This window comes from Hyperolius riggenbachi, chromosome 4 (genome assembly GCF_040937935.1).
Source record: "Hyperolius riggenbachi isolate aHypRig1 chromosome 4, aHypRig1.pri, whole genome shotgun sequence".
NCBI lineage: Eukaryota > Metazoa > Chordata > Amphibia > Anura > Hyperoliidae > Hyperolius > Hyperolius riggenbachi.
The window spans coordinates 277,550,967-277,577,864 of NC_090649.1; the positions used below are offsets into that span (position 1 = coordinate 277,550,967).

General features: G+C 40.9%; 1 protein-coding gene across 3 annotated transcripts in view; it reads right to left on the minus strand.

Moving 5' to 3' along the window:
• The window catches only part of FYN (FYN proto-oncogene, Src family tyrosine kinase), a 316,221-nt gene that overhangs the window by 197,957 nt on the left and 91,366 nt on the right, over positions 1–26,898 (minus strand). For all 3 annotated transcript variants that reach the window (XM_068231316.1, XM_068231315.1, XM_068231314.1), the window contains exon 2: positions 25,970–26,081. The gene's annotated coding sequence lies outside the window, so the exon portion shown is untranslated. The remainder of the gene's footprint in view (positions 1–25,969; positions 26,082–26,898) is intronic.

Sequence of the window (26,898 nt, forward strand, 5' to 3'; positions counted from 1 at the left end):
GCAAACTTACCGAAGTCGATTGTGGAACATCCAGGAGGTAGCGGAGGATGGCAAGGAAGCGATCAGCCTGGAGCGGGCTAGAGGAACCCCAAGGTATGTATAATTTTTTCTCCTGCCCTACATGTAGACATTGGGAGACCATACAAACTCCATGCAGATAGCACCTGTCCAACATAAATACACGTATATTTGAGTTACTGAGGAAAATACAATTTCTCTTTAATTCTTGCCACTGTCACACATGCCAATTTGCATAATTATTTTGGCTCTAAAATGAAATCAAAATACATGGAGCTAAATTGCAGTCTGTGAAAACTCATGTAAATAAATACATATCATATGTAAACATTCTGTGACACGTTAGATCGAAAAAAAAGAAAAACCATACAAACAATATGTTTTTATTTATGAGAGAAAACATGGAAGTGTGTGTGTGTTTATGACAGGAAGGGCTGCATGCTCTATGGCTGGTGTAGCCGCTCCCTGCAGAGTGGTGACTGAGCGCTCTGCTGCATCAGCCTTTATGAACGTGTCATGGGGCTGGAGCAAGAAAGAATCCTGCAGTCACATCTGGAGCAGGAGGGGCATGCAGTGCACTTGGGTAAACTATGGAAATGCTCGAATTCCTATCATCTGTATGGTTGGATGTATCAGCCCTAAAGCAAAGCATTAGAAATGTCTTCACAAATGAAGCATGATCTGTGCAGATGCAGAAAAAACTGCAAGGAATAACTACAGATGCCCTTGTTATGACAAAATATGCTTATAGTAACCAGCATGAATCACTGCCCTCTCCATATGTGTATATACCGTGTGTGGTTCTAATAATAGGTGTAAGCTTTTCATTCTGCTTTGATAAACAGTAAATATAGTAAAAAGTCAAACGCAAACTGTAATTTATTGCAACTGTTCCACATGCATGGAAGCACAGACAGAAACCTAAAGAGCCACTGTAGGGGCATATAGTAGAATACTGTAAATTATTCAGGATACCCACTTTTATGGTAATTTTCCTTGCTTCTACATCATAAATATGTCCTATAGCTATATATTGCTGTATATTGGAATTTAAGTAATGGAATTGTTCTGTTGTTGTCCCCACGGCAGGGTGTGTTCCCTTTTCCTCACCATAAAACAGAACAGGTTGCTGAGCAACATGTCTGTACAGCAATCATTCACCAATCATCATGATTACTGCTGTTATCTCTGCCAGGGCGTAGATTTCACTTGCTGCTGTCCATCCGCTCCCATCACGATTGCGCTCAACCGACCAAGATGTTTAAGCTGTCAGGTGACAGCTGGCATCTCCCCTCACTGATCAGGAGCTATGGTGATTGGGATCATCTAGGCAGAGATCAATACTTCTCAGTATTTATTACATGAGCAGTTCATTCACACAAGTACAGTGCATGCTTGCTCAGCTTCTTAGTAATATCTCACATGCATCACAGATTTCTGACTCCACAGCTCAGTTTGTGGTATTATAGTGTGGATGGCTGAACTTTCCATCTATTATTGCAGTAACAATACAATAGATGAGCTTTGGTGTAATTCCCTTTTGAAATGTAAAACTATAACGTTTCCTACTTTATAAAATCCTTTCAACTATTTCCACGTTAAAAACAGCAGCTATGCAAGCACTGGGCCAGGTAAAAGAAATCTGGGGATGACAAAATCACCTAGTGATAACGTAAAGCTGCGCTTCCTAAAAGGTTCCTAGTGTCACTACCAACTTCTAGGGCCATGTATTTATTTATTTGAGGCAAGCCAGTTGACATAGCAGTGTAGTTCTGTGTTGTGGGAAGAAACCACAGTGCCCACAGGAAACCCACATAAACCTCCTAGAGGGAATTCTACTCATATTTTGTCCTGGGCAGGATTGATAGACTTGGCTAGCAATGCAAGGCAAGCGTGCTCACCATTAGGTTTGCACAGTATTTAATTCCTGATGAGCATGGTGACAGCAGATGCACTGACACCTTTTACAGCTCGGAACCCTAGTTGGAGTATCTCCATTGTGTAAGTCCCGTCAGACATGTTATATAGCATTACTATACAGGACATAGACAGTCCGGTCTCTGGAATTATTGTGTACTACACAACAGGCTGTTCTGTTCCCCTCTCCCCAACAGAGACAGTGGATCTGCTGACGATGTACATGTATGAATGGATTCTATACTTAACATAGGATCTGTCAAGATCGTCTGTTCATCTGCTGCTCGCCAATGTGGCTGAGCTATTTTGTGCAAAGTGTGAGCTCAGCCACCATATACGCCTGTAAACTGTTCCAGCGGCTGTATTAGGGTTAGTTTTAGCAATGCAACATCATTACAGGAAGTATAGTTATATACATGCATAAAAAATGAATAAAACATAACTAAAACATATATATATACTATAACTAAAACATATATATATATACTACATACTAACAACTGGTTTTAAAGCAGACCGGAACTCAGAAAATATGCTCTGCTCTAAAAGATTCAGGATATACAAACCTTTAAAGGACAACTGAAGTGAGAGGTATATGGCTGCCATATTTACATCCTTTTAAACAATACTAGTCATCTGGCTATTCTGCTGATCCTTGGCCTCTAATACTTAGCCATAGACCCTGAACAAGCATTTAGCAAATCAGGTGTTTCTGAAATTTCTGTCAGATCTGACAAGATTAGCTGCATGCTTGTTTCCGGTGAGATTTAGACACTACTGCAGCCAAATAGGTCAACAGGGCTTCCAGGTAACTGATAATGCTTAAAAGGAGTCTGAACCGAGTTTAAAAAAAAAAACAAAGAAAAAAAAACCAAATACTCACCTAAGAACAGGGAAGGCTCTCAGTCCTATAGAGCCTTCCCTCCTACAGTGCTACATGGCCAGCATTCCAGCGCTGGATCCCCTCCTAGCACTCTCCAACTCCCGTCCCTTTCCCATTAGAAGTAATGCAGGCAGTTTCTGCAATGTGGGGAGTTGCTGGGGGTGAGGTAAAGAAATGGAGCAGAGGACAATTCAACTGGAAACAAGGTGGCTATGGCTAGCTAGATAGTGGGGTCATGACCCCAAAGCTGAGGACCTTTGGAGATAAGTATGGAAGTTCAGTGTTATGGTGCCCATACACGATACAATAAAAAAGTTCGATTTTCCCATTTATTCAATCTAAATGATCGAATTGAATTAAAGTTGAAAATATTTTTTTTTTTCGATCAAGAAATTCGAACGATTATCCAGTTTTTTCGGGAAAAATGATCGGACATGCTGGAAAAATCTTTATATTGATCTAACGGAAAAATCAAACTAAATTATCTAATTGAAAAATGGTACCATGTATGGCCACCTTAAGTTTAGCTTGGTGGAAAAAAGGGGCGGGGTGGTGGAATTCGTTGGAGAAAAAAATCTGAAAGTTGATTTTAATAAGCTGAAAAGGCTCTGGGCTCACTACAGCACCAATTCTGCTGGCATTGTAGTTATATTTTTCTACACTATTGTGAGAGGGGCCGTCTTTTGGAGTTTGGAGCTTGCATCAGCCAGCAAAAAAAACTAAAATTGCTGAGTACAGTTTTTATAAACCCAAGAGTCTATGATGTTTTCCGACAGCAAAAACCTCAAGAGAAATCAGCATCCATTACATTTTATTAGTGCTAATGCAATTTGTAATTAGGATGCAAGACAAAAAACGAATCCAGAGGACTGAGCATTCTGTAAAAACATAACCTTTTCATCTTGCATTTGTCACAAGCCCCTGCTTTTATTAAGTATTCTTTTCATCTGTCACTGATCAATCAGATGTTTCCCGGTCTCACACAGTGCCTGAAAGAATTTAACTGGTAGGTGGAAAAAAAGACATACAAGTATTCTGAGGGTGCCTTTATACAGAGCAGACACATTATCCACACCGCTTTACAAAGTGCATTGGGCTCAGAATGTAATTCTGTGTCACTATCATATTGGTTCCATCTCTAATCGGGGAATCTAGCACACATGACAGTCACTGATGAATGTGCAAGGGATGAACGCATTGTTTTTGCACTGACCCATTATCATGGGCGGCCCATCAACCTTCTCCCCTGAACAGTACACATTGCTTGGCTATAACCAAGTGACATGTCTGTACAGCGATTGCTCCCCACAGTGTTGCCCTGACTGAGAACACTATGGCTGACACTGGTTGGGGATGTGTACACATCTTGAGACTGTGAACCACTTAGCCATCTATTACTTTTTATAGCCAATTTACTGTTTTGTGGTGGTTCATTACATCTCTATGGACTTTTGTTTAGACAAGTAATAGCACTTAGAGCCTGTTCACACCAAAGCTGTGCTATGCCGTGCCATGTAGAAAATGCATCCAGGTACATTTTTGAGCTGTGGAGATAGGAAGCCCCATTCATCGTGTTAAATGGGGCTACGCTGCTCCATTTTCCACTGCTGAGCACTTCTGTCTGTTTGAATGAGCCCACAGAGCTGAGTGCAGATAAGCACTTCTCATAAAACTGAAGGAAAAAAATGCAGGTCAGGCAGTAGGATATGCATGGTTTAAAAACTCAATTTCAATGGCACCATTCAGGCCTCTTTCACAGTGGGACGTTAAAGTCGCACGTTATAAAAATTTGTAGCGCAGACTAACGCACAGTAATACAAAGTCTGTGCGACGTTCACACGTTGCATTGTGTGTAACGTGTAGCAATGTTAAGAAAGTGCTGCATGCTGTGCGTTTAGCAATAAATTAGCTGCGTTATGTGTGTTGCACATGCTCAGTAATGTTTTTTGTTTTTTTTTAAATGTAATGCATGCGCCGTTTTCGTTTCATCAGTATGCGATGAAAACGGCACCAAGAGACACACAACGCAGTGCAAAATAACGTCCAATTTTTTTATAACCTACATGCGCTGCGTTATGGGCACGTTGTGCGACTTTAATGTCGCATCAAACGCAACGTCCCACTGTGAAAGAGGCCTCAGAATGATGAGTTATGTTTTTATGCATTGTGTTTTCCTACGTATAGCTATGAAGAGGACAAAAATAACAATGTGCAAGATGCAACGTGCAAATACAAAAAAATAATTGCTGTAGCAGGAGCTCGTACATTTTTGCAAGCCCAAACGCAATGCTATAGGGTGAAAGAGCCTACATACAGCTATCTGTAGATCAAAGGGTCTGGTTAAAATGGAAATAATTTTTAGTAATATTCTATCAGTTTTCAGCTTGTCCACGCACATAGTAATAACATTCTAATTCTGAGGCCGGTTTCACACCAGCAACCAGCGTTTTAGACGCAGTGCGTTCAGATGATCGCACCCCACCGCTTAAAAAAACAGGCTTTGGAGATACGCGCAGTAGTGTAATGTTTGGCAGCAAGCCAAACTATAAAGGCTTGTTCCCACCTAGGACGTTTAGCGTTTTTTTTAGCACTAGTGATTTTTAAAAACACCTTAAAAGCGCTTGAGCAATGATTCCTTATGGGACGGTTCATATCGGCACGTTTCGTCCGCTTTCCGCTCAGCAAAGTGCTGCATGTACCATTTTCGGACAATTTTGATACAATGGAAGGTATAGGGAAAACGCAAAATGCTCACAAATCGCCTTGTCTGGCGATTCATTTCCGTGTGAAAGAGTGCACTTCCTGATTGACGTCAGAAAATGAAAAAAACGGAATCGCTCTGCAAAAGCACTCACAAAAGCGCTTTGTACAAAATTGTAGCGCGCAGTGGATCGCCAGGAGGGGGAAAAAACAAGCAAAAAAATTGAAAATTGCTGGCATCATCGATTTTGATGTGGACAAAGCCTAAGTGAGACTCTCTAGCGCTCACTTCCTGTTTCCCCCAAAAATTAATTGCATTGACGTGTATTGAAAAAATATGCTTCTGCTCATGCGCACTGCAATGCGCACATGAAACAGCTTAAAGAGGAACTCCAGTGAAAATAATCTAATAAAAAAAGTGCTTCATTTTTACAATAATTATGTATACATGATTTAGTCAGTGTTTGCTCATTGTAAAATCTTTCCTCTTCCAGATTCACATTCTGACATGTTTTACATGGTGACATTGTTACTGTGAGCAGATTATGTAGCTGGTCTGGCTTTAACAGACAGCTGTAAGCAGCTATTTCCTGTCTGAACATTGTTACATTGTGGCAGTTTGCCCAGAGTACCGTACGGTACCAGAGCCTCTTGTGGGAGGGGTTTCAGCACAAAATCAGTCATACAGCGCCCCCTGATGGTCTGTTTGTGAAAATCATTATTTTTCTCATGTAAAAGTGGGTATCAGCTACTGATTGGGATAAAGTTCAATTCTTGGTCCGAGTTTCTCTTTAAAATATCTGCAGCTCCATTGACTTATATGACTTCTGGTCAACGCACGTCACCGTGGAAGTTAACCCATAAAATGCTGATGCTTTCGGGTCAGATTCTTTCAACGCATCACACCGCATCAGGCATGAAATGTCCCATAGACTTTCATTGCTTTAGCATTACACTGCGGTAAAAACGGGTAACACGGGTAACACAAAACAATGAAAACGCTCTACTGTGAAAGGGGCCTGAGGGCTGGAAATAGGCTTTATATTCTGTATATTTTTAGTCTCATTTATGTCTAAACAAACAAAACCTTGAAGGGTGTTATGAAGATTTTCACCAATGTAGCTGAAAAAGTACAGTGTTATGTGTATAATAACACTTATTCCCATATATAAAGGCCTGCGCTCATGAGTATGCATTATACACTGCTCTGTCACCCACTGACACAGATTCTGCCTCTGAAAAGGCCTGCTCCTGGCATCTCCTCTCTATATAGAGCTGAATAATGCCACTGTGTGCAGTTTGTACCCTCACATGCTGAGTGCATTGGAGGAAACCAGAAGTTTCTGTAAACAAGCAATCAGAAATAATAAAGGGCTGGAGATGTGTCATTTTCTGTACTGGTGGAAGCAGTTCTGAAAAATGCAGTCACCCCGGACAATCTACATTCCACCACACAGGAAATCTCCAAGTTGTGTGAAAAACAAGCTTTTCTGCAGATGTTCTCAAATAGTGCTAATAAAGGAAATTGTCCATCTAAAACAATTTGCGTGATGCAGTGCCCAGCCTCCCAGCCTGCACTCGGTGACCATAGGCTCAGCATAGGAATGAAGGCGCTCACCTCTTTTGACCTACAGGAAGTCCATTTTCTGTCATGATTGGGGGATGACATCACAGGGTTTAAAATTAATACACAAAAAAAACTGAACATTGAAATTTGCTTTTCTATTTCTACCAATATAAGCAGTGGATTGTCGGGATAAACAGTAAATATTCTTGTTGCAGGAAATTTCCATACCAGCATGCTTTGTCTATGCTGTTAAAACTACTGTACATGACATCCTGCAGGTGTAACATTCATGTGAGTTCGGGTCAAGTAATGCCTGTGAGGAAGGTTTTCTTCCTGCGAAATATACTTGGCTACCCGAATATATTTTATCCCTAAATACCCTTATTAGGCCATGACAGCATTTCCATTACTGAGCATGGGCAAAACCAACCAACCAGGCAGTCAGGGGTGAAGAGAACTTGGAGCACCTGGTGTTTGTTACTGCTCTGACTTCTCCTATTATTCTAGCATGCATCACCTGTGCTTGTATTACATTGCCCGGACCAATCTCAGTCTTGAATTAGTATGCATCTGTTCAGCAAGCCATGCAATTACCTACCTTCGTGTGAGTAGTCAGAGTGCCATTTATTAAGAATACACAAAAGTAACTAAAATACATTCTTTCACTTCCACTAGGGCTCTTAAAGTACAGATTGTACAAGGCTGCTTTACAGTCTAACGTGTTATTTTCTTTGTACGTTTTTTTCAATGTTTGTTTCTGAAGGATAAAAGCCTCACTTGTACGATAACCAACACATCTTCAAAAACACTCCTGGAATATTAAAATGTCCCATTCTGTTTGGCAATGTAAGATTAACAACAATAATAAAGTCTGACATGGGAAAAATTAGTTATACTTTTATACCTGTTTTTTTAACATTCTATCCTGCTTTTAGATATACTTACTGAGTTCTACCAGGAATGTTATTATGCAGATTGTTTCTGCCTATGTATAACACAAAATACTTGGTACTTATTCGTTAGCCAGGCGCATCCGGCAGGTGGCGACAAAACTCCACCAGTTACATCTTTCTCTACTATCCATGTCAGCCTGGAGGGGGAATAGTAATTAGTGCCTCCTGCCAGATGCGCCTGGCTAACGGATAAGTACCAAATACTTTATTAGTATTCAAATCACTTGATGTTAATCAGCAACTCAAAGTCAAAATTTTGTTTGGTACTTATCCGTTAGCCGGGCGCATCCGGCAGGTGGCGCCGTTGTTGATAATTACTTCACGTAACAAAACAGTGAATGTAAACGCCGCGGGTGGCGCTAATTGCATTCCTAGTTAAGATAACAATATGTATATTAAAAAAGTGATTTAATTAAATGAGAAATAAGCCGGCAGCAATGTAACAGATCAAGCCGCCGGCTTCGTGTCTCGCTCTCCTCCCCCCGTTCCCTCTCTCGTATAGAGCCCTGGGGGGGGGGGGGGGGTCGGCATGCGTGTCCCCCCAGAGTCGTTCGTCGCGGCAGGGAATCTTGCCTGTTTTATTGCGACGAACGACTCTGGGGGGACACGAGTCCCCCCCTCCAGGGCTGCCAGTGTTCTATACGAGAGAGAGGGCAAGAGGGGAGGAGAGCGAGACACGAAGCCGGCGGCTTGATCTGTTACATTGCCGCCGGCTTATTTCTCATTTAATTAAATCACTTTTTTAATATACATATTGTTATCTTAACTAGGAATGCAATTAGCGCCACTCGCGGCGTTTACATTCACTGTTTTGTTACGTGAAGTAACTATCATTGGATATATCAACAACAGCGCCACCCGCCGGATGCGCCCGGCTAACGGATAAGTACCTTTTGTTTTAGTTTTGCATAGCTTGGAAAGCATTTAGGATCTTTTCTGGAAGGGTTTACTACTGTCTGCCACCGGGGCCCTCGAGCTGCCGAAACCCCCGGGTCTCTCCCGACTACTCCCTGGAGCCCCTGCGCTAGTATGGCTCCATTATAATAACTCAACTGTCCCAGCACCCTGCTCTGTCTGTGCTCTGTCTTCATCCCACATCCTGCCTTTTCTCCATGCGGCACATGTTATGCGTCAGAATGCCAGGCTACTAAGTGCAGTTCTTAGACTGCTGGTGCCAAAAGGTAGTTACCCAGGGCAACCACTATCTTTCATTCTTTTAATGTACGTATACTGCAAATCCTGAGTAAAACATGTTGCATGAGGAGCATTCTAAACTGCTGCACAAAGCAGGTAATAACCAGAAGGGGAACACTTTGGCACATAAGCCAATTTAGCAGTTTCATTGTTTTTGTAAAGCAAAAGTACATATTTTACACCTAACAGATGTTTTGGCAGAAATCCTATTTGTATATAAAGGCACTGAGGGGTTGGACGTTTGCAGAGGGTTATTATGATTACTATTTATTTATGAAGTGCTTACAGACCAGCATATTTCACTATGGTTACATAGCATGATCACAATACATACCAGATGACTGATCGTCTGGCACTGCAAATGTGATGTTCACAATCATCCTTGCAAAAGCTTTGTATATCAGGCTCTCAGGAGTTCCAGTTATCATCAGCTATGACTGTATTGGATAAAACACTATCCCTATCTCAGCTAGGTAAGAGTTAATAGGCACTATGTTACATAGTTACCTTGGTTGAATTACTTTCAGTTTCAGCATTACTTTTTTGTGAACAGAATGCTGCTCCCTATGTCACTTGTTTGGAGTCATCTCTTGGCATGGCAAAAACTGTATTTCGCTTTTCAAGAATCTGATCTGAGCACCATACCACCTTTATCCTAACATTTATTTGTAAAATAACGTTTTCACACATAAACTTAAAGTAATAAAAAAAAGATTGCTTTATAAACAAATCCATTTTTCCAAAAGGAGATCCAAACCTACATTACTTCCCTTTAACTCCCTCTTTTGCTTATAACAGGGCTGTGCAAGGTGGGAACCCCTCCATATCATTACATAAAGCATGAAAGTAATCTGGCAGGCTTTATTCAGATCTGATGTCACATTATAATTATAATGTTTCTATGCATTCTGCTAACTACAGATTAAAGAGGACATAACGTAATGAATAAAATTGCTGCTATTTTTACAATATTCATTAATAAGTTATTTAGTCGGTGTTAGCCACTGGAAAATCTTTCCTCTCCCTGATTTACTTTCTGAAATTAATCACAGACGGCAACATCCAGGCAGGTGATCTCTGCAGAATGTCAGTTTACTGAGAGTTCTATGTACAGAGGGAGAACTGCACACAGACAGCAAACTGTCAGGACCAGGGTCATGACATCACACTGTGGGAGGGGTTTCACCACAATATCAGCCACACAGATGCTCCTGATGATCTATTTGAAAAAAGGTAAAGATTTCTCATGGGAAAGGGGGTATCGGCTACTGATTGGGATGAAGTTCAATCCATGGTTAAAGAGGAACTGTAACCTAGGACTGAACTTTATCCCAATCAGTAGCTGATACACCTTTTCCCATGACAAATTGTTACCTTTTCTCAAATAGATCGTCAGGGAGGTCTGTATGGCTGACATTGTGGTGAAAGCCCTCCCACAGTGTGATGTCAGAACCTAGGTCTTGACAGTTTGCTGTCTGTGAACCTTGTTGCATTGTGGTAAATCAGAGCTGTTTCCAACCGCCAAGCAACCAGTATCACATCTGCATATGTATATCTATAAAAATAACAACCTTTTTGCATTGTTAGGGGGTGTGGTTATAGACAATGGCAGTTGGTGCTGTCTACTTTTTTTTATGTCTGCCAGTAGTAAAGATGATGATGTGCAGGCTCCTTGCGGATTAAATAATATGAACAAAAAAACAATCCCCCTTCTCTGAATATGTGGATTATACAGATAAATGACTCTTTAAAACTTGAAAAAATTATATATGCACATAGGAATTCAAGTGAAAAGTTTGAAAAAATATGGTGTAATTGGCTCAATGTTCAAGATTACAGTGATCCGGATATTGTGCGAGAGAGAATTTTGGCCTCAATTGGTTTATATAGAAGCTCTGTAAGTAACATTTGACAAGAATATCTCTTTTAGTATCTCTATGTATCTCACCTTATGTATTGTACAGATGATTTTTGGTTGTACGCTTTCTAAAGGATGTAATGTAAATATTATTCTTGTTGGTGACCTCAATAAAGGTTTTTTTGTTGAACAAAAAAAAATAATATGAACAAACTAGTGACCTTAGCCCGTTTAAAAACGGGCTAGGTCTGTCACTGCGCATGCGTGGCCGGCCCCCGCACGCACCCGCCGCTTTTGACCCTCACGTGCGCACGCTGCTTCTGGCCTGTTCCCCCCTGCAAGCCTTTAGTGTCTCTGCGTCCCTGTACATGCGCAGTGCAAAAAAAAGCACTGACACATGGACAAAGCAGTATAATCATAAACAGACGTCCATAACATCTCTAAAGTAGACAACATCTACAGCTCCATATTGAATAATATTAATCTTTATTAAGAAAAGGATGTTTTAAAAAAAATTAAAACGTTTCCACACAGGTCGAGCCACACAGTGCGGACAATATCACTACCATACATATATAATAAGTAGCACAGGGTAAGAAGGACAGTCCCCTCTATTAAACAGTAAATAATTCAGCTTAAGTTGCAGCAAGAGCAGAGACATAAGACATAGAACAATACACCGCCATCCGGCTAATCATACTCAATCTGCATAGCTGCAGCTAGCTAGTAAGTGCTTACCCTGGATAAGGTGGATTGCCCACAAGGAGGCCCGGTACCTATCTGACGCGTATCGGACTTCCGTCCTTCGTCGGAGATGGTGTACAATGCGTCCATCCTGCCTTAAGAGCCCTGAACTACCGCGATCGGGAGGTGTGGCCAGACATGGATTTGGGTTGTGTTTTGATTGTGCTCATTTGTTGTTGCATATGGACAAAGCAGGACGCAGGGACACTTACATATTATATATAGATAATACATGGTGAATATCAATCATTTCTTTTTCTTGACCTCTCTTCTATTTTTTAACTTCGAATTTTGCAATGTATGGATTTATTCCTCCCCCCCCCCCCCCCCCCCCGTCTTCTCTAAAGTTCATCTTTAAAGTGGATCCGAGATAAACTTTTACTCATTGCATAATTGTGTTCCTTTCGTACAGTTTATAGTGCATTCCTCAAGCCAAATACTTTTTTTTTTAAACTCTAATTTCCTATTAACTAAACTAGCCTCACCCACAGCTTCTCCAGAGTGCCTTGGCACTCTGAGCCTTAGTGGCAAGGGCTTATGGGAACTCAGTCTGGGCAGGAGGAGGAGGAGGTTACAAGCTAGAGATTTCAGAGGCAGAAAGGAGGAGGTAGAAGGAGAGGGGAGTGAAGTTTTCACAGGCTGAGGGCTGGAGATGCAGATCGGCTTGCCTGTGTGTAATGTGACAAACAGAACATGGCTGCTCTCATTGTATCACAGGAAAAAACAATCATAAACTGTTGAAGCTGTTTGCAGCTAATGATTTGCTGTGTTAAGTGTCTAAACTTTAGATAAGATATATAGACAAGTTACTTGTTATAGTTAGTTTTTCATCTCATATCCGCTTTAAAGGGAATCTTAACTGAGAGGGATTGGGATGTTTCCTTATAAACAATACCATTTGCTTGTCAGTCCTGCTGAACTCTTTGGCTGCAGTAGTGGCTGAATCACACACCTGAAACAAGCATGCAGCTAATTCAGTCTGACTTTAGTCAGAGCATTTGGTCTGCATGCTTGTTGAAGGGCTGTGGCTAAAAGTATTAAAGACACAGGATCAGCAGGAGAGTCAGGCAATATTTTAAAATGAAAAATCCATACCCTTCTCAGTTTAGGTTCCCTTAAAAGTTCCTTTTTAACTTTTCATTTTTTCTAGTATTGTCACATACAGCATATAAAATAAATAAAGGGTTCTGAATAGGTAATATGTAATTCAAGTCAGCTAATTATATATGAATCCCAAAGCACAGTTGAATTTGTGAATCTAAGCGTATATTATCCTATTAGAAGAAACAAGTGATGTGCACTTGCACCCAGATGTAGGTATCTGTGTGTGGCAGATGGTACGGCAGCTCTGACAACACGCAAAAAAAAAAAAAAATGTTTGCCTTTGTATTTGAGGGAGTGTTAGTGTTAAATTATCTAAGAGAAAGCTTGTTCTCGCATTAACTCTAAGGCACAATTTGCTTTATATACATATTTAGTAGGGTAAGATATCAGTAGTGATATGTTTTCCTTTACAAGTCACAGAACCCTTTGGCAGAATAAATATATTAAACTGTAATTGCTTATTTGAATTTCTGCACTCTATTTTTACAATATATTTGTTTAATTACGACTAAATCTGATTTAATATGATTCAGTTTTTACTCTTTAGTGGTATAAACCTCAAAGCATCTGGTGACTGGCTGAGAGTCATAACCCGATAATCCATATTGTACAAGGTATGCCTCACCAGTATGACAGCTGACCATCTGGATCATAACTAGTAAAAGGTATACTGTAGTCACGCAGTCCTTAGCTTGTTTCCTCTAGCTTCCACTCAATGTGCAGCTGCTAGTTTAGTTAGGTATTCTCAGTGTACATACAACTACAACTAGTGACCTAGGGCCTTAAGGTAGCCATACATTACTTAATTTGACCCAGGGCATTAAAAAGTGTACCTGAGACGAGAAGCGTCTCAGGTACCATACTTACCTGGGGCTTCCTCCAGCTCCTGGCAGCCTATCTGTCCCTCACCACAGCTCTGCTCCCAGACGTTGGCCCGAAGTACCCTCTGTTGCAGACGCCAACCTCGCCAGGTTGGCATCTTCTGCGCCTGTGTGAGCACACAGCCGTCGCTGGGAATGTTCTGCACAGGCGTAGTACCTCTGCAGCTACGCAGAATGCTCCAGGCTATGTGAGCGTGGTCGTGAGTGGCGTGGATGCAAACTCTCGCAGGTGCAGAAGATGCTGATCTGCAACGGAGGGGCCCCCGGGCTACCGGCTTGGAGCAGAGCTGCGGCGAGGGACACATCGGCTGCTAGGGGCTGGAGGAAGACCAAGGTAAGAAGATCTTGATTTTTTTTCTATAAAGCTCGGATGTTTCCTTTAGGCCCAGTTCACATTAGCATTTGCCAATGGAACCGGCCATACGGTTCCGTGGTCTGTTCCGCTGAGCGGACGAAAAAATGCTGCAGGACTGTTTCGCTCAGCGGAATGGAAACGGAAGGTTTTGCAGCATATAGGAACCAATGAAAATAGATGTTTTACAGCACACTGGCTGTAAAACGGACCGTTTTCACCGGACCCAGCTGGCCTGATCCGCATGTCCAGTTCTGTAAAACAACGCTAATGTGAACCGGGCCTAAAAGGACCACTATCCCGAAAATCATAAAATTTTAAATGCATTTAAAACGCATGCAAATAAGAAGTGCATTGCTTCCAGAGTAAAATGAGCCCTAAATTACTTTTCTCCTATGTTGCTGTCGCTTACAGTACTTACTGGTTGAATAAAAGTAACTTTAAAGAGGAACTCCAGTGAACATTTTACTGTTGGCAGGTGATGTAGTTGCTGCATGGTTTTTGGCAGTTGTAAACAGCTGTAAACAGCTATTTCCCACAATGCAGCAAGGTTCCCAGACAGGAAACTGACAAAAGTTCAAACTTTTCTTGTGGGAGGGGTTTCACCACACTATCAGCCATACATCGCCCCCTGATGGTCTGTTTGTGAAAAGGAATAGATTTCTCATGTAAAAGGGGGTATCAGCTACTGATTGGGATAAAGTTCAAAATTTGGTCGGAGTTTCTCTTTAAAGAAAACCTGAACTGAAAATTAAAAGTCATAATAAGCATACACAAGTCATACTTACCTTCCATGTAGTCTACTCCTCAGTGTCTTTTTCCTCTCCCGCATCCTGTTTGTTTACTGTGATCAAGAGAATTTTCCGTGCTCCATTTTGAAAATGGCCATTACCCATAACTGCTTTCTGGTCAGCACACAGTTAAACTGTAACATCGCCCACTTGAGCCATAGGCAAACATGGACATTACCTGGTACATCAGTTTTCCTCTCAGCTATAACTGACAGCAACTGATATTTTACTGACAGCAACTGATATATTTCAGATCTGACAAAATATTGTCAGAACTGGAAGGGATTATTGTCAGAAGAAAATGGTGAGCTTCTGAGAGGAACTGATGGCAAGGTAACTATGTAATGTTCATTTGAAGTTACCTCATGTGTTTATTTTAAATATTTTTACTCAGTACAGGTTCTCTTTAAGTCAAAATTTGCCAGGGGTATGAATAATTATGGGCAGCACTGTATTTATTTGTATACATACTGAGGAGAAGATAAACCTAATAAACTGCACACTGTTTCTAAGACTAAAATATATACTCATCTCAGCTAATGTACATTTCATCACTGGACCTGCATGGCATGAAACCTTTGTTATGCAACATATAGTAGACACAGCCCTGTGGCAAAATAGCAATGTGCATTATTGAAGAGAAAAAAAAAATCGCATTTTGTCAGTCAGCACTATACGAACAGGCAACAGTCATACAGAAGAATGCTGACATGGAATAGAATTTCAGATGTTGTTTCCTGTTGTATGCTGCAGTGACATCATAACTGTACTGAAAGGAGTGCAAGTGCAACAAAAACACAAAGGAAACAAATCTCTAAGAAAATGAAGAAAACATCCTGGTAGCTTAAGATATAAATGTATGTGTGAAAATTCCTCTTTTATTATCTGAAGCTGGTGCTTGAAACCGCATTAAGAAGCTTTGGAAACTATAAATGCCAGCAAACAGGTAAATATGTTTTTTAATTTTTTTGACTGCTGTTCAGCTTGAGAGCTTGCTGTTTATATATAAATCATGTGCACTGCGTACAGTAAATAGGACCTCCATCTGTGTACATTTAATGGGCGCATGTTAATTTGGGCACCAGATGATGGCGGCAATAGATAGAATACTGGCAATGTTCTGTAACCAATATTCTACTATCAGGTTCCTCATGTTATTTGGCAGTTTCCTCAAACCGATTAATTTATTGTATTTATAAAGCACCAACATATTATGCAGCACTGATTTGGCACGGTTTCCTCAAACGAAACACTTCTACTGTTTAATGCCTAACACTGCTTCTCCAATGTTTATTTTCGTCCTGACAACTTACCCTAAACCCTAAACTATTTGCAACACAAACCCATTCTTTAACACCTAACCCACCATTGTAACCCCTTACTTACGCTAATGGAAATTTTTTCCTGACGCCTACCCCTAACCTTCCTCTCAAATCAAACCCCTTATTAAACAACTACCTTTAACCTCCTCATGCTGACTATTAACTCTAACCCTACCCCTTCCTTATCGCCTAAAACTAAGCTTCTTAAAACTACTTTGAACCTTAAAGGAAGAAAAAAAAAGTTTAACTTACCTGGGGCTTCTAACAGCCGCCGCTGACGTCCTGTGCCAAAACGATCTTCTGGTTCCACGGCGCAGCTCATTTCCGGATTTTGCGACTCTAATATAGCAAACCACTGCGCCTGCATGGCCCTGGCCAGCACTTCTTTGCATACACTGACAGCGCAGGGCGGGTATTGCGCAGGCGCTGTGATTTGCGACATTAAAGTCGCAAAACCCGGAAGTGAGCCACGGCAGGGAACCAGAGGATCGTTTTGTCCCGGCAAGGGCACAGGACGTCTGCGGGGGGCCGTTAGAAGCCCCAATTAAGTTAAAGTATTTTTTCCTTGGGTTACAGTACTCCTTTAACCCCTAACCCATATGCCCTTTAAAATCAATATTTAATGGGACCTGAGAGTGAACGGAATATCTGAAAAAATATTATCCTGTGCTCAGCTATATAATAGTTCAACAACAACTATGCAATAGCCAATTAACTATGTGATAACCAGCATGCAACTAAATAGCGGGTTCCTAGTGCCCAATTTATACCCTGCTAGGGAGCGCCCAAATGAACTGTTTTACCTTTATGGGTGTCAGATTCTCTACATTACTTTTCCTTTCTGACAAGGTTATCTGTCCTTCAAAAAATAACTATGAAAATAACAATCATTTTATGAACTGGATATACTTCTAATACCTGCTAGCAAACAACAGGATATTGCTTTCTTTGGACTTTAGCCAATATTTATGTGAAGACTATACCGCATGTGGCAAAGCATTTCCTTCACTGTCAGCGACACTGTGGAGGTCTACCGTATACTGTCTAGATGAATCATAGGTTCCAGCTCTGAGCTCTGTATGCTGTGCTCCTAGGTCTCTACTTCCTGCAGATGTGGTGAACTGTCATTGAGAGGATTATTCTCAGCGAGAGCCGATCCTGCATGATGTATGCACAGCAACTTAGAGTGGCCACAGAGAGAGCAAGTGCACATCTTTCTATCTGCTTATGATAAACCTGCAGAATCTGTAGGCAGCAGATATGAGAGCAATGAAAGCCCACACAGTGTGGACACTGGGCTGTAAACAATGGTCCATTCCTCCTTGAAATATGCTGAGGAGTCCACCTCATGTCTACATAGTGCAGGGATACTGACACTGAAAGAGGTGTGCTGTCATATGAGATACTTCCTTCACAGTCAGGTCCATAAATGTTGGGACATTGACACAATTCTAACATTCTGATATTATCTGCACATATTTAGCCAAATGCTTCAGAACTCATTGGACGGCGCTTCACAGTGCAGATGTACAATGATCCAAAGCATACTGTAAAAGCAACCAAAGAGCTTTTGAAGGGAAAGAAGTGGAATGTTGTGCAATGGCCAAGTCAATCACCTGACCTGAGTCCGACTGAGGATGCATGTCACTTGCTGAAGACAAAACGAAAGGGAAAATGCCCAAGAACAAGCAGGAACTGAAGACAGTTGCAGTAGAGGCCTGGCAGAGCATCACCAGGGTAGCAGGAAAAAAGGGCGCAAGACGAGAATGGACGAAAAGGGTGCCGCCATAGACTTTAATGCAATTATCGTTAATACGGCAAAAAAAGCCGAAAAAAGCGCCACGAAAAATATCATTAACAACATTAGAACATTATAGTTTTTGAAATAGTTATCATTCTAGAAGCTTGCAACGTTATAGTTTTTGTCATATTATTTCATTTATATGTACAGATTTTACGTTATCAAAGATATTATCGTTTCTATGTGTAAAAGGTTGTTTCTGCAGAGGGAGTGGTTAGGGTTAGGCAACACCAGGGGGAGTGGTTAGGGTTAGACACCACCCAGGCGGTGGTTAGTTTTAGGCAACACCGGGGGGGGGGGGGAGGGGGTGTTTAGGGTTAGGGCACCACCAGGGGGGTGGTTAGGGGTTAGGCACCACCGGGGGGAAATTAGGGTAAGGCACCACCAAGGGGTAATTAGGGTTAGGTGCCACCATGAGTGGTGGTTAGTTTTAGGCACCACCAGGGGAGGGTTCTGTGTGAGAGTAGAGTTGGGTTAAGCTGTATTTTTGAATTACGTAACAATTTTTAACGTTAATATCTTTTTTTTAATTATTTCCCGTCTGTTTTAACAACGGTATTTATCGTTAAAGTTTGACAACATTTATCGTTATCAGATTTTGTTATCCACCCGCGCCATTTTGTTATCAAGCCAAGCCCTTTTTTCATGCACGCATCACCAGGGATGAAACCCAGCGTCTGGAGATTTCTGTGCGTTCCTGATGTCAAGCTGTAACTGACTGCAAAGGATTTGCAACCAAGTATTAAAAAGTGAAAGTTTGATTTATGATTATTATTCTGTCCCATTATTTTGGTCACTTAACAAGTGGAAGGCATATATGCAAACTGTTGTAATTCCTACACTGTTCACCTGATTTGGATGTATATACCCTCAAATTAAAGCTGGCAGTCTGCAGGTAAAGCACACCATGTTCATTTCATTTCAAATCCATTGTGATTGTGCATAAAGCCAAAAATGTTAGAATTGTGTCGATATCCCAATATATATGGACCTCTGACTGTAAATCTAGTAAACATAACCCAAGCAATATGTACAAATACTGCATATATGGGTTATACAATTATATTTTTGGGAAAGTTGTCCTTTAAGCATGCCCTTCAAAACGTGTAATCATTGTAAATGATTAAAAAAATGTCCATTCAAAAGAATACTGTAAAAACACAGCCAAATAGGCTAGTCCACTCCACTCATTGCCCATACAATGCTATGGGCCTGTTCACAGTACTGCGTTGTAACGGATTGTGTTATTCTAACCCACTACATGCAGGCTTTGTATTAAAGTTTATGTCCAGTCTCCATTGAAGTCCACACTCATAACCCTTGTGCTATGCTGTGGACCATTGTGAATCCAGCCTAATTTAAAATCTTATGAAACTCAGCATTTTCTCTGGTTTTAAAAGATTATTTACTGCATAAAATCTACTACCACAAAATAAAATTGTAGCAGAACAGCATTCAGACAGTTAAACACAGCATTTTGTTCTTAAAGTGGACCCGAATTAAAAATACAAGATTTCAGAAATAAAACCTATTCTCTAAATTATAATAATAAATAGCAGCCTTTTTTCTGCTGCATGATGACAAATATAAAATATTTTACAATTATTGGAGGAACCCCTCCCTTCCTTTCATATTACCAGTACAAAATATGGCAGACTGGTGGAGGAGATAAGAAACAAAAACAAAACACAGGCGGCTACTGATGATGTCATAGGGGAGGTGATCTCAGCTTGTGTGAGATTTCACATAGACGGCACCCCTGTGAGGAAGGGTTGCTGATGACAAACACACCCATGTTCTAAAACCTCCTACTAAGCTCAGAAGTAATGGCTGCCACCTGTATAACCCTAGTTATGAAAAGAGAAGGGTGAAAAGCATGCACTGAAATGTCCATAGGCTTGAAGGAGTGTTTATTTATCTTTGTATGTGTCAGAGTGGTGCAACTAAATATTTTGAATTAAAAATATGTTTGGTTTGGGTCCTTAAAGGGAACCAGAGAGGATCAAGAAAAGGTTTTATACATACCTGGGGCTTCCTCCAGCCCCATACGCACGGATCGCTCCCACGCCGCCATCCTCTGCTGCCTGGATCCGCTGGTACCGGGTCCCGTCATTGCCGCGAGTCGGCCGGCGGACGCGGCCGATTCTCCGCATCACACGGAGCTTCCTCCATGTACGTACGCATGAGGCTGCCTTCTGCGCAGCCGCATGCGTACGGATATGGAGGGAGTCCCTGTGATGCGGACAATTGGCCGCGTCCACCGGAAGTGACGGGACCCGGTACCGGAGGTTCCAGGAAGTGGAGGATGGCGGCGTGGGAGCGATCCAGGCTTATGGGGCTGGAAGAAGCCCCAGGTATGTATAAAAGCCTTTCTCTATTTTAACAAACCATTCCTCTCTGGTTCCCTTTAAGTGGAAAGCTTCTGGCCCCATCCCAAGAGGTGGCAAAATTATCATTTGGTTACATTCCTTTGTCAGATACATTTAGTAAACATTAGCAAACTGCCAGAACTGAGCTGTACTGAGCTAAGAAGCAGGAAGCGCTGATAAGTGATCAAAAGATAGATTTTAATATATAAATTTAAAAAAAAAAATTATATATATATATATATATATATATATATATATATATATATATATATATATATATATATATACACACACACACACACGCAGCTGCCATGCAATTAAATGCAATGGCAGCTTTGGGTAATAAAAAGTAGAAAACACATTTTTGAATGTTACCTCAGTGTTTTATCCCACTTCAATGTTAAAAAAATTGTATTTTGCAAAAACAAAAACAGAACATTTTTGCCATTTCATTTTAAATGTATATTTTGTTTATAGTTGCATCTCTACGATGTGCAAATGCAAAAATGTGCCTGAACTGGGACTGTAAGCCACTGTGATGTTAATCAGAGGGAAGTTCTGCAGCAAATTATTTTTGACCGTGTGGAGTTATCTGGTGTATGTGTGCAGACATACACATAAGCAACTTACTTCCTTTCACAGGAAAGCAAAAATTAGCAGGCAGCATGAGTGAGAGCACGCCTGAAAGCTTGCATGGAAAAATATACAGCTAAAACGAGCTGCATATTCCGAATTCTTGTAACAGTATTAGCATTGGGGCAGAAAAAGCTTCCTTTCTTAAACTCTGAACATCTCCCAATCTTAATTAGTTCCTCCACAATTCTAGGAGGACTCCAGTACAGCCGGAGAAATTGTATGTCTGTCGAATGACCATTATTAAAATACATCTAGTTCCTACACTTCGGCCCTGAATAATAACTTAACAGAATTATTTGAAACAAAACTGAAGTTGCCCACAGCAGCAAAAATATGTTCTTTTCCTTTTCCAAGCTGCAAAATGTTTGCAGGATATAGGCAACACTAATCAGATATTTTGAATCCTAAAACCCTAGACCGGAGTTAGGCCTTTTTCATGTATTAGAAAATGCAGCACTATAGCATTCATTTTCTTCATTTTAAAATCAGCCCTCATAACTTCAACAAGCTTATTGTGGTAAAGGTTTATTTATACTGTACAGTGTTTGAACATGGTAACTGACCTAAACACCTTCAGGTTATGCCTGCCAGTGTTTCCTGTCAATGACCAAGCTCTGGTTCACCTCAAGAGCACTGGTTCACCCTGCTGAGAAGCTGTAACACGTTCTACTCTCACAACTACAGCAGTAGTAATCTGACAAGAAACCTATGTATGTCTTGCATTTACCACAAGCTGACAAATTACATGCAAAATGTTTCTTATCGTAACTTGTAAACTGAACCTGGACTCTCTAGTGCAGAGTTCCCCAACCCTGTCCTCAAGGACCACCAACAGTGCATGTTTTGTGGAAACCCACAGAGGTAGTTAATCAGCTCTGCTGAGACACTAATTACCCCACCTGTGAATGTGTGTGGTTTTCTGCAAAACATGCACTGTTGGTGGGCCTTGAGGACAGGGCTGGGGAACTCTGTTAGAGAAACCAACATATATATTCCAACATAACTTTGCAAATTTCCTGTAAACACTATTACAAAAACTCTTGGATTAGACTCTTGAAGCGGAGGATGCCATTAACCCCTTACATGTTACTATTGTTTAATATCTATAGTCTAATCAGTTTATTGGTGAGATACATGAGGAGGGGAGGAATGGGTTTAACATTGACCTTAGAACTGCAAGTGAAGATTTACACAGCAGAACACTCAGTGTTTCAAGGATCTAAAGACAGTCTCTAAGGTAGGCAGGCAAAGTACATGCTAGCACCTCCGGGGCGTACGCTGAAAAAGGGCACCACGGTAATTTGGCTGCTAGGTGAAGTGGTTTGTAGAATATCAGTAAAATTACCAATATTCTACTATTGGCCAATAAATGATACCAATAGTAGAATATCTGTACTTTTACTGATGTTGTACTATCACTTTACCTAATTCTCTTCTCAGACTAACCCAACCTCTACCTACTCCTAAACTATTCCCCTTGCCGAAAACTGCGCCGCAATATCCACTAAACCTGCACCACCTTCCGTCGCAGAGTACGGTAATTTTATTTCTAAGCACCCAAATTTGCACAGGCATAATTAATTAACTTTATTTTATCAGTTGATTAACTGGTTGACCTTGTTGGGGCCACTTTTGCTAGGTACAAACCACTGCATACTAGTAACCTCCCACGTCTGGGTTGTTTTAGTCCAGTTGTCTAGCTAACACAGTTTAGTTCATATCAAAGTCATTCACATCTTTACACTTGCCTATTTTTCCTACTTCAAATGCATCACTTTTAAAGCGTACCTGAAAGAAAAAAGTGCCCCTAGAGGGTACTTACCTTCAGCAGTAGGACACCTCTGAATCCTAAAGACATCCCCCCCCCCCCTTTTCACCAAAGGTGATCGAATGCTGGCCTACTTGCCACTTGTCGGGAGCCTTGCGCAGACGCAGTATCAGCTTCCCCTTGGGCTCCAGTGGAAATTGCTGAGCCTGATTGGGTCCGCTCTACTGTACAGGTACGAGCCATCTGTGTCTGTACAGTAAAGCAGACTCAATCGGGCTTGGCAATTTCCACCGGAGCCTGGGTGGAGAGCTGCTAGTGCGCCTGCGCAGGCAGGCAGGCAAAGGTTAATATTATTATTGCTGCTTTTTCCGGGCTGCCAGCACTGGATTGTGCTGGCAGATGGAGAAGGGGAAACCTCATTAGGATCCAGAGGCTTCCCCCTCCTGAGGTATGTAATGTTTTCTTTTTCCTAACTTACCGGTTTACTTTAAAAACCGACTGTTCCCATACTGCCTAATTTATCAGACCACTTGACTTGTGTCATTAAAACAAGATAATCATTGATATTCACTTCACCTGTCTGCTGTTTTAACGTTGATGCTGATCAGTGTTCTGCAAATTAAACCCTGTATAAAAGCTTTCAGGTATAACAGGCATTCTTTGTTTGCTAGCTGGGTTGAGTGGTTCGGAAAATGTATTCTGCATTGCAGCAGATTTAAAATATAACTGCATAAATGACTAGTGTTGAGCTCCCCAGTTTAAACTGTTTTTGTTACTTAGAAGGTATAACAGAGAATGTGAACCATATGTTCCTACTGAATGGAAAAGCAGTGTGAAGCTGCCTGCTAAAATATGGATTAAAAGTGCTTGGCTGGCAGTTGCTGTGCACTAAAACCAGTCTAGAGAGGAAAAATGTTTGTTAACCAATTCTAAAATGCCTCCGAGTAAACCGCCTATGTAATTAAATGCTTCATTATTCAGGAGATCCAACAGAACTAACCAAAGCATTAAAAATGCCATTACACTGGTGTCCCCTTATCCCAAATCTCAAATCAGTCTTAAAGCTGGACTGTGAAATTACCAGATCTGAATGTTTTATGCACCAGCAAACAAACCGAACTCCAGCAAGGAATACCCGTTAAAGAGTTGTATACTTTGTGTTTCTCAGAGGTGTTGCTAGATTTCCAGAATATCCACAGCACCTCCCTGAACACATAACACAAGGTTGCAGCTATGCAGAACAGTGAAAAATGAATGGGACTGCAACATGTTGTGGGGCATAACCTAAAAGTACATGAACCAAGGTTACATAATATGTTCAATCTTTTTATCTAGTTTTGCAAATAAAACATTCCAGGTCATGAACGTCACATATATATATATATTAAAGTAGATATGTCAAACAGCAATTGTGCAATTATAGGCACTGTATACATGTGCCACACTCCCTTTACACAGATATCACTGGACCATCAGCAATCATCACTGCTTCTCATGCCACAGTGTCATTTACGTAGACCTCTAAAAATGTAAATGGCAAGAACCCTTCAAAATACTGTACATAGTAACTTACTAAGCAAGCAAAACATCCCAGGGAGGCAGTTAGTTATTAGTGGAAGCTAGTGACAGACTGGCAACGACACATAGATTCAAGAGACCTGCAAACAGTGATAGATCATTTCTAGTATCATGCAGACAGTGACACGCAGTTAGTGATAGTAGCATGCAGATAGTGACAAGCAGGTAGTCGTACTTAGATCCTATCACTAGGCAGGTAATGATAGGTAGATTTTGGTGACAGAAATTTATAGGCATAGGTAGATTCTAGTTATGGACAGATAATGATAGGTCGTTTCGAGTGCTTGCAGATAGTGATAGGCAGATTCTAATAGTAGACAGAAGGTAACAGGGAATAGGCAACATGTATTGAAAGATAGTGGTCACTGACCCAGATCATGCAGCAATGGGTGGTTCCTCTCTCATATTCTTTGCACTCCTGATCCACCACTATGGAATGGAAACCTATATATGGAAACCTTATTATCAGTTTCTATTGTTTTAGTTTGTGATGGATTACCTTGAAGGTTCGGATACACCTTTGACTGATGTCGGCTGTCGAGGACTGGAACCCGATTCCTCGGGTGATCGCTGGGCCAACACTGCACACATACGAAGTCAGCTGTATAGTTGACAATGCGTTTTGCTGCTATGTGGGGGGGGGGGGGGTAGAGGAGGGCTACAAAGCAGCACGGCATTACTTCATGATGTGGGCGGGGTGAGCCGCATGCACAAAGGAACTGGCCGTCACTCTGCTATGTTGATCTGCCCGGTGGATCGCTTGCAGGGCTGCAGTCGGGGACTACTCTACATACGCCGGATTGTCCACCGAGGCAGTCATTATCGGCTGCCTCAGCCAACTTCAATCAAGTGCTTCTATGGAGCTTTACACTGACATACTTAGAAAACAGTTTGATTTCAATCTTAATTCACAGCTGAGGGCACTTCTGATAATCTCTTGTTCCAAGATATTATATTGGCACCTACCACTAGGACACAAAAAAAATCTGGGGGATTTCACCAGCTGTGACACAAACAGCAATAAAATAACCCAAAAAAACCTGCACTGAGGCTTTTTATGCATATATAGGGCTTGATTCACTAAACCGTGATAACTCAAATATCACACCTTATGAAAAGATATCACACCTTATCAAAGTTATCACACCTTATGGAAATATATCACACCTTATCAGAGTAGCATAGCAAGCGCTACGAACCCGCAGGGGCTCAGGGCAGAACGACAGCCATTGCCAATTAGCAGGCATAAGTTTGTAGCGCTCGCTATGCAACTCTGATAAGGCATGTTAACTTTGATAAGGTGTGATATCTTTCCAAAAGGTGTGATAACTTTGATAAGGTGTGATATCTTTTCATAAGGTGTGATAACTTTGATAAGGTGTGATATCTTTTCATAAGGTGTAATAACTTTGATAAGGTGTGATATCTTTTCATAAGGTGTGATATCTTTTCACAAGGTGCGATATTTGAGTTATCACGGTTTAGTGAATCAAGCCCTTAGTACCTAAAGCATAGAATAATTTGGTAGATTACCTTGTATGCTGTGATGGAGACTCCGGTAGGTGAAGGAAATCCTGTCAGACCCTCAGGTGTCTAAATTTAGATATTCCACACTGATGACATGTTAATTCCACCTTTTTCGAACCTTTTAAAAAAGAATGGAAGAGTAAAGATCTGTAATATGGAGTAAAAAGGAAACAAAATTGAAAAAAAAAATTGTTTTCAGCTGATAAAATTCAAACCATTGCTTTTCTTTTTGAGTAAAGTTGGGCTTGGAGGCCAGAGAAAGCTGCTACAGACAAACTGTTTAATCAAACAATCAAACTTAACTTTTACTAGTGTAAGAACAGAGTACACTGAACTAGAATAAAGAAGTGATAGGGTGCAGACCCAGCACTGCAGACAAAGGTGCAGCTGTTTGTAAACAATGATGAATTACCACATCTCCTGACTCAAAATTAGTACTGACATTAAAGGGACACTGAAGCGAAAAAAGAAAAAAAACTTACGATATAATGAATTGTATGTGTAGTATGGATAATTAATAGAACATTAGTAGGAAAGAAAAGGGTCTCATGACCCTATGAACTCATGAACAAATATCTGAAGTTGTCTGTCACTGTGTCTTTGATATACAAGTGCTGCACTCTGACTAAAAAAATAGCACTGTTCTGACAAAATTAGTTGGAGAACTGAACTCTTCCTGTACTGGAAACAATAAGACTCATCTCTTTGCTACTTTTATATCTTTTGTTACTTTTTATTTCTATTTCTTAGCTGTATTACACAAAGAATTCATTATATCTAAAGTTTATTTTCACTTCAGTGTTAAACCCCCCTAAAGATCAGGCCATTTTTCATTAACCACCCTGGCGTTCTGATTAAATCGCCAGGGTGGCTGCGGGAGGGTTTTTTTTAAATAAAAAAAAAACTATTTCATGCAGCCAACTGAAAGTTGGCTG